The 13,040-nt window shown below is 47.6% G+C and overlaps 1 long non-coding RNA gene across 1 annotated transcript; it reads right to left on the reverse strand.

Annotated features, from left to right (window-relative positions):
• Positions 1–2,647: 2,647 nt before the first annotated feature.
• On the reverse strand, positions 2,648–6,274 carry LOC118701299 (uncharacterized). Its single transcript, XR_008509110.1, has 8 exons — positions 6,215–6,274; positions 5,239–5,279; positions 5,118–5,140; positions 4,978–5,021; positions 4,723–4,877; positions 4,493–4,641; positions 3,185–3,278; positions 2,648–3,054 (listed from the first exon to the last, which is right to left on the reverse strand). It is a non-coding gene; the product is annotated as an uncharacterized LOC118701299 (long non-coding RNA).
• Between the last annotated feature and the right edge of the window lie 6,766 nt (positions 6,275–13,040).

Genomic DNA, 13,040 nt, shown 5'->3' on the forward strand with positions numbered 1-13,040 from the left:
TTTTTAATTAATTTTATTTTATTAATTTTGGGTTTTTTTAAATTTTTCTATTTTTAAAGCTTTTTATTTTATTTTTTAAATTTTTTATTTGTTTTTATTTTTAATTTTCCTATTTTTAAAGCTTTTTATTTTATTTTTAAAGTTTTTTTAAATTTAATTTTTAAATGTAATTTTTCTTTTTTTAAAGCATTTATTTTTTTAATTATGTTTTTTATTTAATTTTTATTTTTCTATTTTTAAGGCTTTGTATTTTTTTATTTTTTATTTCTTTTAATTTTTATACCTTTTTATTTTTTAAATTTTTTTTATTTAATTTTTTTTATTTTTAAAGCATTTATTTTATTTTTTAAATATTTATATTTAATTTTTAATTTTTCTATTATTAAAGGGTTTTTGTTTATAATTTTATTTTTAATTTTCTTTAATTTTTCTCTTTTTAAACTATTGTTTTAATTTTTTTTTAATTTTTATTTTTCATTTTTCTATATTTAAAGATTTTTATTTGTTAATTCTTATTTATTTTTATATTTCATTTTTTTATTTTAAAGGATTTATTATATTTTTTAATTTTGTTTTTTATTGAATGTTTATTTTTCTATTTTTAAAGCAATTATTTGATTTTTAAAATTTTTTTATTTAAGTTTTAATTTTTCTATTTTTAAAGCCTTTTTAAAATTTTTTAAATTCGTTTTTATTTTTAATTTTTCTATTTTAAAAGCTTTTTATTTTATTAATTTTTTATTTAATTTTTATATTTAATTCTTTTATTTTTAAAGCATTTATTATATTTTTTAATTTTGTTTTTTATAAATGTTTATTTTTAATTTTTCTATTTTAAAAGCATTTATTTGATTTTTAAATTTTTTTTATTTAATTTTTAATTTTTCTATTTTTTAACCTTTTTTAAAAATTTTTTATTTGTTTTTATTTTTAATTTTTCTATTTTTAAAGCTTTTAATTTTCTTCAATTTTATTTTTAATTTTTTTAATTTTAAGTTTTCTATTTTTAAAGCATTTATTTTTTTAATTTCGTTTCTTATTTATTTTTCTATTTTTAATTTTTGTATTTTTAAAGCATTTATTTTTTAATTTTGGTGGTTTTTTAATTTTTATATTTATTTTTTCTATTTTTAAAGCATTTATTTTTTAATTTTGTTTTTTATTTAATTTTATTTTTAAAATTTTCTATTTTCAAAGTTTTTGATCTTTTAAATTTTATTTTTTATTTATTTTTATTCTTAACTTTTTTATTTTTAAAGCATTTATTTTTTTAATTTTATTTTTTATTTAATTTTTATTTTTAATTTTTCTATTTTCAAAGCATTTTATTACATTTTATTTGGTGCTGCCCAAACCTGCTGTAGTGCATTTTTATACTTTGTAATACTTTGAAGTAATTTTGTTTTGTATCCTCATATTTTTCCCAAATGGTTTATCCCAAACTGTACCCCCCTCCCTTTACCTGTGTTATCCCTCTCCCGGGATGAGATCATCCCCAAACCCCCACCCTGGCTCTCTATCAATCACTCAGCCTCCCATTCCCTCCATCCAGAAGTTTCGGTCCAAGTCCTCGAGTGATTAGCCAGAGGCTAGGGGTCAGCCCCCCAGGCCTTGCCCCATACGCTGTCCTATATGTCTATCCCCCAGCATCCATCCCTTAGGGTCACTTAATGGTTGGTAGGATGTTATCTACTGTCGGTTTCCACCTCCCTTCAAATGTAACCTTGGCACATCTCCCGGGACTCTCGGCAGGAGCCCCCTGAGGTGCAGGAGCTCCTATGGGACTCCTAATAAACCTTGCATTAACCCCTGTTAAGAGTCGGCCCTTTATCATCTACCGCTGTCTCTGGTGTCTCTTGTGCTGCAAAGGCGACCAGCCCAGGTGCCCTCAGCACCCTCGGGGCACAGAGAGTGTCTCCCCCCAGCCCAGGTGCCCTCAGCACCCTCGGGGCACACACAGAGAGTGTCTCCCCCCAGCCCAGGTGCCCTCAGTACCCTCGGGGCACAGAGAGTGTCTCCCCGCTCTCGGCCGTGCCGGGGCTGCCGACTCGGGACCGGCCGAGGGTTCCTGAGGGGCTCGCACAAACCCGCTCGGCCGCTGATTGTGGTGGTGTTTGAGGGTCCTCCAGGACAAGGGAGGAGATAAGAATCTTGACTCCCCCTTTCAGAAGGCTGAAATATTATTTTATGATCTCTATTATATTAAAAGAAAATGAGATATTAGAACTCACTAAAAGAGCAAGGAGACATCAGAAAGCTGGAAAGGAATGAATAATAAAAACCTGGGACTGATCACAGCCCCGACACCGCTGGACCATGATTGGTCATCAAGTAGAAACAATGCACAGGAGACCAACCCAAGATGCCCCTGGTTGCTAAACCATCTCCAGCCCACACTCCACAGCCACCAGATTGTTATTGGTTCCATTTCTGTTCTGAGGCTTCTCAGGAGAAAAATCCCAGCGAAAGGATTTTCGTCAAACACGTCAGTGCCAGGTGATGGCACAGGCAGCATGGGCTGGCAGAGGTCACTGTGTCATCCCTGCCAGCCCAGGTGTCACAGCAAGGAGGAGAGAGTTCACCCTGTGCTCACACTGCAATACAGAGCAATACAACACAACACACACATTAACACAAGATTATAACCTTTTTCTATTTTCATTACTTGTGGATTTATTGTTACAGGACACCCAAAACAACAAAAGCACACAAAAAACAGCACTCATCTACCATTAACACCCCCGTCACATTACACACAAACTCACCGTCCCTCCCCTCACAACTGCTAAATTACACCCCAGCAATCCTTGGTCCTCAGGAACATGGATCCCAGGAGCCTCCAAAAAATCCTCCTGCCTGACGAAATACCCAGTCCCTGGACGGTGCGCGCCCAAACTTTGGCGATGAACGTCGCCTCGCAGACCGACCGGGACCGGGGAAAAAAAACCCAGCCGGGGGGCAAAAAAAAAAGAAAAAAAAAAACCCAGCCGGGGGTGGCGGTGGGGAACCAGGCTAGGGATTTTTTACTCTAAATTTACAAATGAGTTGAAAAACCTGAAAAGCAAAAGTCACACGGTTAAATCCAGTCAGCATGCGCTCACACACTCAGAGATGAGCAGACACAGACAGACACAGACACATGCTCACGCACTCCTCCCATTTAAACGTTCCCTGTGGCTCTTACTCGAGACGCTGAAGAACGCGCTTCCACGCTTCTTCTGGCTGCCGCTCCTCGACGTCAAATGGTAGATTCTGGGGAAATCGGCAGCCTCGGGGACCTGTGAGACGACAGGAAGCGGTCGATGAGTGGCTGACAGCTAGGACTTGTCCCCGCTCTGGACCAATAAATTTTCTACCCAAAATCCCATAAAAGACAGATGAACAGTCAAGTTTTTATAACTGTTCTACCTAACTGTGACTATGTGCCAGGGCAGGGCAGCTCCGACCATAAGTGGTACAACGTAAGTACACACGATATAAGCCGACGCATACAGTGCAAGTGTACATGGAGTGTAAGTACATACAGTATAAGCCAACATAGGTACACACAATATAAGTACATACAGTATAAGCCAGCATAGGTACAAGCAATGTAAGCACATACAGTATAAGCCAGGACTTGAGGTAACTCTCTGGAAGATACTAATTCTTGAGCCCTATACCCTTTGAGAAGATAGAACCTATAGAACTTCTGCAGTCACGTGAGGAGGGTGTAAGACGCTTCCTCCAGAAGTCCAAGAGAATGGCGTGGAAAAAAAGGCACTACCAAAGCCGGTAGTGAGAAGGAAGACGGATGAGAACATCTTGTCCCTTTGAGACATTCCTGTCTCAAAGAGTAAAAATGTAAAGATGCCGGAATAAGGGATATCCGGAAAGGAACGTGACTAGAATATGGGCAATGTGGCACGGAATAGTGCCAATAAAGCATCGAGACGTGACAAAGGCCTGTGACACGTAAGACAATGGACACAGACTACATAACACAGACACAGACGACATAACATAGACACAGACGACATAACACAGAGACGAGTGACAACTGCCTGGCACTGTCCCCGTAGGGACCCGAGATTCCTAAAGCAAGATGAGCCAGAGGCTGATGATGCCAAAGGAAAGGAAGCCCTATGATGAGAGCACGTGATGATGAAACGGAACTCGTTAAAACAAGTTAGTGCCACAGCAATTAAGAGGATGCTCGAGAGGCTCGGCGAGCCTAGAGAAGGAAGCCGACTGCCGGGTGACCGTGGCCGTAGCTCCGGACGTGAAGGCGAGCTCCTCGGGGGAAAGATCCCTGACGGACGTCGAGTCGAGGAAGGCGGACGACACAAAGTACGCGAAAATGTGGAGATGGGTCGGAACTGCCCTGCCCGGCAAAGGCTCTGGCGAGGCTGAGGGGAAACCCTCTCCCTTTACTTCCAGAGAGCCCGCCCCCCTACAGACCTGTCCCCTAAGCTGACATCTGATGGCCTCCTGTGAGAGTAAAGGTTTTTACCCTTCTCCCAGCCACTGGCCCCGACACTTAGCTTTTGGAAGAGGAGCGGACAAAATCCATCCTCGGTCGGACGTGGACGTTGAGATGCTCTCCGTGTGTGCTTCGGTGCTGCCGTTTCCAAGCTTTGGCTACGAGCCTCCTCAGGGTACCTAAGACAAAACAGAAAACCTGACTATTGCCCTCAAAAACAGTAATCCCCGGGACTCCTCCGCACCACTGCCCCGGCTCACCTCAAATCTTGATTTGACTCCAGAGGGTGCCCGGAAGATACCGGCGAAAAGAAAAGGTACACGCTTAGCATGCTGCTGTGTAACGCTCAGCCTGCCTAAACTCCGACTCACCTGCCCTCCTCTGTTCCTGGGCGTGCCTAGGGCAGCGACAGCACCTGCAAAGAAACAAAGCAGAAAATTTGCTGAGATACTGTGAAAACACAACCTCCCAAATCTGACAAGGATGCCACAACAATACCTTAAGCCTGCACACACCTGGCACGGATATGCTCGGCCAGGATAGATGGCAAGTGGACCAGCTAAAAGACAACAAAAACAAGAGGAGATGCTTACTACTGCACAAAAACTGAGACATCAGCAATAACAACTGCTTCTGTACGCTACTCAATGCTCACCTCACCCACTCGGCCTTGACTTCCTAAAAAGAGAGACAAAGAACACTGCTGTAACAGCCACCATTTATGCTCCCTCTGCAGAAACAAACAGTGACTGACCTGCTCAGGGCAATCCCCTCACCTGGGATGGGGGGCTCTGCCCTGGATTTTATCCATCTGCATCTGAAAGAAAGTTAGGACGAAAGTCAAAGGTCTGCAGGATAACTTAAGAGCTCCAGATAACTTGTGTCCATCGACACATCGCACCTAGAGTTCAACCACACCCCACATTACAAACTTCAAGTCCACAGGACTTCTCCTATTGCACCAGGCTATGCGGCAGGGCAGAGCAGCTCCGGCACAAATGTGTGTGCAGACACCCGTGACACAGGACAGGACGTGACAAACAACGGGGACACAACACGGACAGAAATCTCCTGGCAAGGAAAATGGCTGCGAGGACTGAGAGAATGCAAAAGGAGATGACCGAGGGGAGACCGATGGTGAGCTGATGAGGCTCAGAGAAACCTGGAGGAAGAAGATGCTAACTGAATGATTTATTCCAAGAACTGCAAAGATGGATGCCCGAGAATCCTACGGCCAGAAGCCTCTACCTGTACTCACGTTCTTTCAAGTCCAAGTCCGCCATAATGGATCCTGGCGGGACATAGCTGTCCATACAGCTCAGAACAAGACCTGAAAAGACATCCGACCGGATGCTTCTAAAGAGACAAGAGAGTCTGATGCTTGTCTGAGATCCCGAGTCAAAAGTTCTATGGCCTGGGTGCCAGGCCGAGGAATGCAGAGAGCACAGATGCTAACAGTGATGCCAGGGTTTCTGACAGGCCCCTCAAAGGGCTCAGGGAAAAGACATGACATATGCAAACAACACATAAAACACAAAAGACAAGTGACACAATACACACCAGGACTGCTCTGCCCTGCGCACCTCAGCACTGTGATCAAAAGTCAGGCTTTGCTTTTATGGGGCCTAAGGGGCCGCTTCAGGGACACCGCCACCTCCGAAGTGGACTGAAAAACCCCTCCCAGTAATTCCCAAACCAGCACCCTGCTTTCATCCCCTCTGTGGGTCGTGGCCCTCTACTTATCGCTCGCACATCTGGGGATGCCGGTCTCGGGTGCGAAGAAAGGCCACCTCGTCGGCCGGGAAGCTCCTGCTGGCACCGGGCTGGTGTCTCTTAGACAGCTGTATTAAAGAAAACCAAACATCAGTGCCCAATCTCGGCAGCCCATCGGCCAAAACCCCACAAGTCTGCTACTCACCCTTCTCCGAAGAACGCTCAGCTGCTCGGGCCGCACGCTTCGGGCACGCTCAGAGACCGAGGCCGTCGTCCCGGGGGGTGCCTGGGTTAAGAGGAGATGAGGTGATTTGGCATGGCTGAAACCTGAGGGGACCATCACTCCTCCTCCCTACTTCCCCGACTCACCCCAACTCCTTGGCAGGTGCCCAAGGCCACCTGGATGGCACCTTGAAATAGAAAAGTTCTGGGCTTCATCACCAGGTCCTGTAATGCATCCACAGGGCTCACACGGGCAGGGAACCCGGTGCATCGGCCGGCTGGTGACGGGGCTCGGCATACTCCGAGTGGATTGCCTAAACCCCAAAAAAAGAGAATGGAAACTTAGAGCTGCACCAGACACTGAGAGCTGAGCAATAACAACTACTTCTCTCCACTGCTCACCTTGACTGCTGGTACCCAGATTTACTTCCTAAAAAGAAAGACAAAGAACAGAGCTGTAACAGAGTCACCACATACACTTCTGCTGCAGAGATAAACGGTGCCTCACCTGGTTGGGGGAAACCACTCACCCAGGATGGGGCCCTCTGGCACACATTTAAGCCATCTGAATCTGAAAAAAAAGTTAGGACAAGAGTCAAACTGTTGCAGGATAACTTAAGAGCTCCAGATATCCTGTGTCCATCTACAATCCCACCTAGAGTCCAACTACACCCCACATTACAAAGTCCAGGTCCCCGGGACTTCTCCTATTGCACCAGGCTATGCGGCAGGGCAGAGCAGCTCCGGCACAAATGTGTGTGCGCACACCCGTGACACAGGACAGACAGGACATGACAAACAACGGGGACACAACACGGACAGAAATCTCCTGGCAAGGAAAATGGCTGCGAGGACTGAGAGAATGCAAAAGGAGATGACCGAGGAGAGACCGATGGTGAGCTGATGAGGCTCAGAGAAACCTGGAGGAAGAAGACGCTAACTGAATGATTTATTCCAAGAACTGCAAAGATGGATGCCCGAGAATCCTACGGCCAGAAGCCTCTACCTGCCCTCACGTTCTTTCAAGTCCTTGTCCGCCATAATGGATCCTGGCGGGGCATAGCTGTCCATACAGCTCAGAACAAGACCTGAAAAGACATCCGACCGGATGCTTCTAAAGAGACAAGAGAGTCTGATGCCTGTCTGAGATCCCGAGTCAAAAGTTCTATGGCCTGGGTGCCAGGCCGAGGAATGCAGAGATCACAGATGCTAACAAGATACCAGGGTTTCTGACAGGCCCCTCAAAGGGCTCAGGGAAAAGACATGACATATGCAAACAACACATAATACACAAAAGACAAGTGACACAATACACGCCGGGACTGCTCTGCCCTGCGCACCTCAGCACTGTGATCAAAAGTCAGGCTTTGCTTTTATAGGGCCTAAGGGGCCGCTTCATGGACACCGCCACCTCCGAAGTGGACTGAAAAACCCCTCCCAGTAATTCCCAAACCAGCACCCTGCTTTCATCCCCTCTGTGGGTCGTGGCCCTCTACTTATCTCTCGCACATCTGGGGATGCCGGTCTCGGGTGCGAAGAAAGGCCACCTCGTCAGCCGGGAAGCTCCTGCTGGCACCGGGCTGGTGTCTCTTAGACAGCTGTATTAAAGAAAACCAAACATCAGTGCCCAATCTCGGCAGCCCATCGGCCAAAACCCACAAGTCTGCTACTCACCCTTCTCCTAAGAACGCTCAGCTGCTCGGGCCGCATGCTTCGGGCACGCTCGGAGACCGAAGCCGTCGTCACAGAGGGTGCCTGGGTTAAGAGGAGATGAGGTGATTTGGCATGGCTGAAACCTGAGGGGACCATCACTCCTCCTCCCTACTTCCCCGACTCACCCCAACTCCTTGGCAGGTGCCCAAGGCCACCTGGATGGCACCTTTAAATAGAAAAGTTCTGGGCTTCATCACCAGGTCCTGTAATGCATCCACAGGGCTCACACGTGCAGGGAACCCGGTGCATCGGCCGGCTGGTGACGAGGGCTCGGCAGGCTCCGAGTGGATTGCCTAAACCACAAAAAAAGAGAATGGAAACTTAGAGCTGCACCAGACACTGAGAGCTGAGCAATAACAACTACTTCTCCCCACTGCTCACCTTGACTGCTGGTACCCAGATTTACTTCCTAAAAAGAAAGACAAAGAACAGAGCTGTAACAGAGTCACCACATACACTTCTGCTGCAGAGATAAACGGTGCCTCACCTGGTTGGGGGAAACCACTCACCCAGGATGGGGCCCTCTGGCACACATTTAAGCCATCTGAATCTGAAAAAAAAGTTAGGACAAGAGTCAAACTGTTGCAGGATAACTTAAGAGCTCCTGATATCCTGTGTCCATCTACAAATCCCACCTAGAGTCCAACTACACCCCACATTACAAAGTCCAGGTCCCCGGGACTTCTCCTATTGCACCAGGCTATGCGGCAGGGCAGAGCAGCTCCGGCACAAATGTGTGTGCGCACACCCGTGACACAGGACAGACAGGACATGACAAACAACGGGGACACAACACGGACAGAAATCTCCTGGCAAGGAAAATGGCTGCGAGGACTGAGAGAATGCAAAAGGAGATGACCGAGGAGAGACCGATGGTGAGCTGATGAGGCTCAGAGAAACCTGGAGGAAGAAGATGCTAACTGAATGATTTATTCCAAGAACTGCAAAGATGGATGCCCGAGAATCCTACGGCCAGAAGCCTCTACCTGCCCTCACGTTCTTTCAAGTCCTTGTCCGCCATAATGGATCCTGGCGGGGCATAGCTGTCCATACAGCTCAGAACAAGACCTGAAAAGACATCCGACCGGATGCTTCTAAAGAGACAAGAGAGTCTGATGCCTGTCTGAGATCCCGAGTCAAAAGTTCTATAGCCTGGGTGCCAGGCCGAGGAATGCAGAGATCACAGATGCTAACAAGATACCAGGGTTTCTGACAGGCCCCTCAAAGGGCTCAGGGAAAAGACATGACATATGCAAACAACACATAATACACAAAAGACAAGTGACACAATACACGCCGGGACTGCTCTGCCCTGCGCACCTCAGCACTGTGATCAAAAGTCAGGCTTTGCTTTTATGGGGCCTAAGGGGCCGCTTCATGGACACCGCCACCTCCGAAGTGGACTGAAAAACCCCTCCCAGTAATTCCCAAACCAGCACCCTGCTTTCATCCCCTCTGTGGGTCGTGGCCCTCTACTTATCTCTCGCACATCTGGGGATGCCGGTCTCGGGTGCGAAGAAAGGCCACCTCGTCAGCCGGGAAGCTCCTGCTGGCACCGGGCTGGTGTCTCTTAGACAGCTGTATTAAAGAAAACCAAACATCAGTGCCCAATCTCGGCAGCCCATCGGCCAAAACCCACAAGTCTGCTACTCACCCTTCTCCTAAGAACGCTCAGCTGCTCGGGCCGCATGCTTCGGGCACGCTCGGAGACCGAAGCCGTCGTCACAGAGGGTGCCTGGGTTAAGAGGAGATGAGGTGATTTGGCATGGCTGAAACCTGAGGGGACCATCACTCCTCCTCCCTACTTCCCCGACTCACCCCAACTCCTTGGCAGGTGCCCAAGGCCACCTGGATGGCACCTTTAAATAGAAAAGTTCTGGGCTTCATCACCAGGTCCTGTAACGCATCCACAGGGCTCACACGTGCAGGGAACCCGGTGCATCGGCCGGCTGGTGACGGGGGCTCGGCAGGCTCCGAGTGGATTGCCTAAAGCACAAAAAAGAGAATGGAAACTTAGAGCTGCACCAGAAACTGAGACCGGAGCAATAACAACTACTTCTCTCCACTGCTCACCTTGACTACTGGTGTCTGGACTTACTTCCTAAAAAGAAAGACAAAGAACAGAGCTGTAACACAATCACCATTTACACTTCCTCAGCAGAGACAAATGGTGCCTCACCTGCTCGGGGGAATCCCCTCACCCGGGATGGGGGTTCTGCCCTGGATTTTATCCTTCTGCACCTGAAAGAAAGTTAGGACAAAGTCAAAGAGCTGCAGGATAACTTAAGAGCTCCAGATATCCTGTGTCCATCTACAAATCCCACCTAGAGTCCAACTACACCCCACATTACAAACATCAAGTCCCCGGGACTTCTCCTACTGCACCAGGCTATGCGGCAGGGCAGAGCAGCTCCGGCACAAATGCGTGCGTACACCCGTGACGCGGACGGACGGACGTGACAAACAATGGGCACGAGACACGGACAAATCCCTTGGCGAGGAAAATGGCTGCAAGGACTGAGAGAATGCAAAAGGAGATGATCGAGGTGAGACCGATGGTGAGATGGTGAGGCTCAGAGAACCTGGAGGAAGAAGATCCTAACTGAATGATTTATTCCAAGAACTGCAAAGATGAATGCCCAGGAATCCTATGGTCAGAATCCTCTCCCTAACCTCACATTCTTACAAGTCCTAATCCACCATAATGGATCCTGGCAGGGCATAGCTATCCATACAGCTCAGAAAAGACCTGACAAGACAAGACATCTGACTGGATGCTTCCAAAGAGAGAACTTTTGATTGCGGAGCTCAGACAGGTATCAGAATCGCATCTATGGCCTGGGTGCCGGGGCAAGGAATGCTGAGATCACAGATGCTAAGAATGATGCCAGGGTTTCTGCTAGGCCCCTCAAAGGCCTAAGGTAAAAGACCCGAGATATGCAAACAACACATAATGCACATAGACAAGTGACACGATACACGTCCGGGACTGCTCTGCCCTGTGCACCTCAGCACTGTGATCAAAAGTGAGACTTTCCTTTTATGGGCCTAAGGGCCCACTTCTTGGCTACCCTCATCTCCAGAGCTGACTCAACACCCCCCCCCCAGAAAGTCCCAACCCAGCACCCCACTTTCAGCCCCTATGTGGGTTGCAGCCCTCTACTTATCTCTCGGACGGGTGGGTGTGCCGATGCGTGTCAGCTTCGATAGGAAGCGATCACCGCTGGGAAGTCCCTGCTGACACGGGCTATTGTCTCTTAGTCTGCCAAGAGAAAGGAAACCAAACACGTGAGTGCCCGATCTCGCAGCATGGCAGCCAAAACACACAAGTCTGCTACTCACCCTTCTCCTAAGAATGCTCGCTCCTCGGGCTGCACGCTTCGGGCTCGCTTGGAGGCCGACGCCGTTTTCCGCAGGGTGCGCCTGGGTAAAGTGGAGACGAGGTGATTTGGCCATTGCTGTGACCTGAGTTGAGCACCCCCCTCCTCCCTACCTCCTCCGCTCACCCAACTCCTCGCCGCTCCCGGCTCCTCGATGGGACCGTGAAATAGAAAATTTGAAGCTTCATCATCACGGAGTCCTGTAATACATCCACGGAGCTCATATTTGCAGGAAACCCGGTGCATCGGCCGGTTGGTGACAGGGGCCGGACATACGCCGAGTCGATTGCCTAAATCGCACAAACGAGAATGGATGCTTGTAGTTGCACCAGAGAGTGAGACTTGAGCAATAACCACTGCTTCTGTACGCTACTCAATGCTCACCTTGCCCACTCAGCCTTGACTGCTGCTCTCTGCTTTGACTTCCTAAAAAGAAAGACAAAGAACAGTGCTGTAACACAGACACCATTTACACTTCCTCGCAGAGACAAACGGTGCCTCACCTGCTTGGGAGAAACCCCTCACCCGGGATGGGTACCTCTGGCATAGATTAATCTATCTGATCTGAAAAAGAGTTAGGACAAAGTCAAAGGGCTGCGGGATAACTTAAGAGCTCCAGATATCTTGTGTCCATCGACAAATCCCACCTAGAGTCCAACTACACCCCACATTACAAATTCCAAGTCCCCGGGACTTCTCCTGTTGCAGCAGGTTATGCGGCAGGGCAGAGCAGCTCCGGCACAAACGCGTGCAACAACCCGTCACCGAACGCGACAAACCGGGGACGTTAAACATGACACGTTAGGCTTGTGGTGAGAGCCTCGAGGGAAAAGGGAGAGATATCTGACCAAAGGGACCCCAAAGACACACTAGGTAACACGGTACAACCGGACAACATGACGTGGACCGGAACTGCTCTGCCCTGCCCACCTGCACGCTGCCATCAAATGTGGAGTCTCTCCCTTGAGCTGTCCTAAGAGCCTTTTGGAGAAGATTGCTTTCCCTCTGCTAATTTTCAATCTATCCCAAGAACTCCCAACCCGCTACTCCTCCATCTCCGGGCCGTGGCCCCTGACTTATCTTTGGATGATTGGTGATGTGAATCCACTTGCACCTGAAATGAGTCTGCCTCGGAGCCCCGTGATCGCCTCTTAGCCTCTCTCGTCAGCTACAATAAAGAAAACCAAACCAATGTATGAGTTATGTGGGCCAAATCCCAGCAAGTCAGCTACTTGCCCTCTCCTGAGTGTGCCTGGCTCCTTCAGGCTCCACTTCATCCTGATTCCAAGGTGTGACCTTTATTATCAGTGCACCTGGTTAGAGAAAAAGCAAAGTTAAATGGCATTCCTGTGAGTGCAGTGGATGACCTTGTGTGAGGAAAACATGGGAATGCCTCTGCTATGCTTCTGAAAAGCCTTGTGGGGGGCCCTCAAATAAACACCCTTTCTCACCCTGCTGCCTGCAAACCCCCCTGCCCCCCAAAAACTCCTAACTGGATACCAGCTCACCCTCCCTCTCCAAGTCACAACTCTCAACTCATCTGAAGCCTC

The sequence above is a fragment of the Molothrus ater genome, unplaced genomic scaffold (genome assembly GCF_012460135.2).
Source record: "Molothrus ater isolate BHLD 08-10-18 breed brown headed cowbird unplaced genomic scaffold, BPBGC_Mater_1.1 matUn_MA217, whole genome shotgun sequence".
NCBI classification, from domain to species: Eukaryota; Metazoa; Chordata; class Aves; order Passeriformes; family Icteridae; genus Molothrus; species Molothrus ater.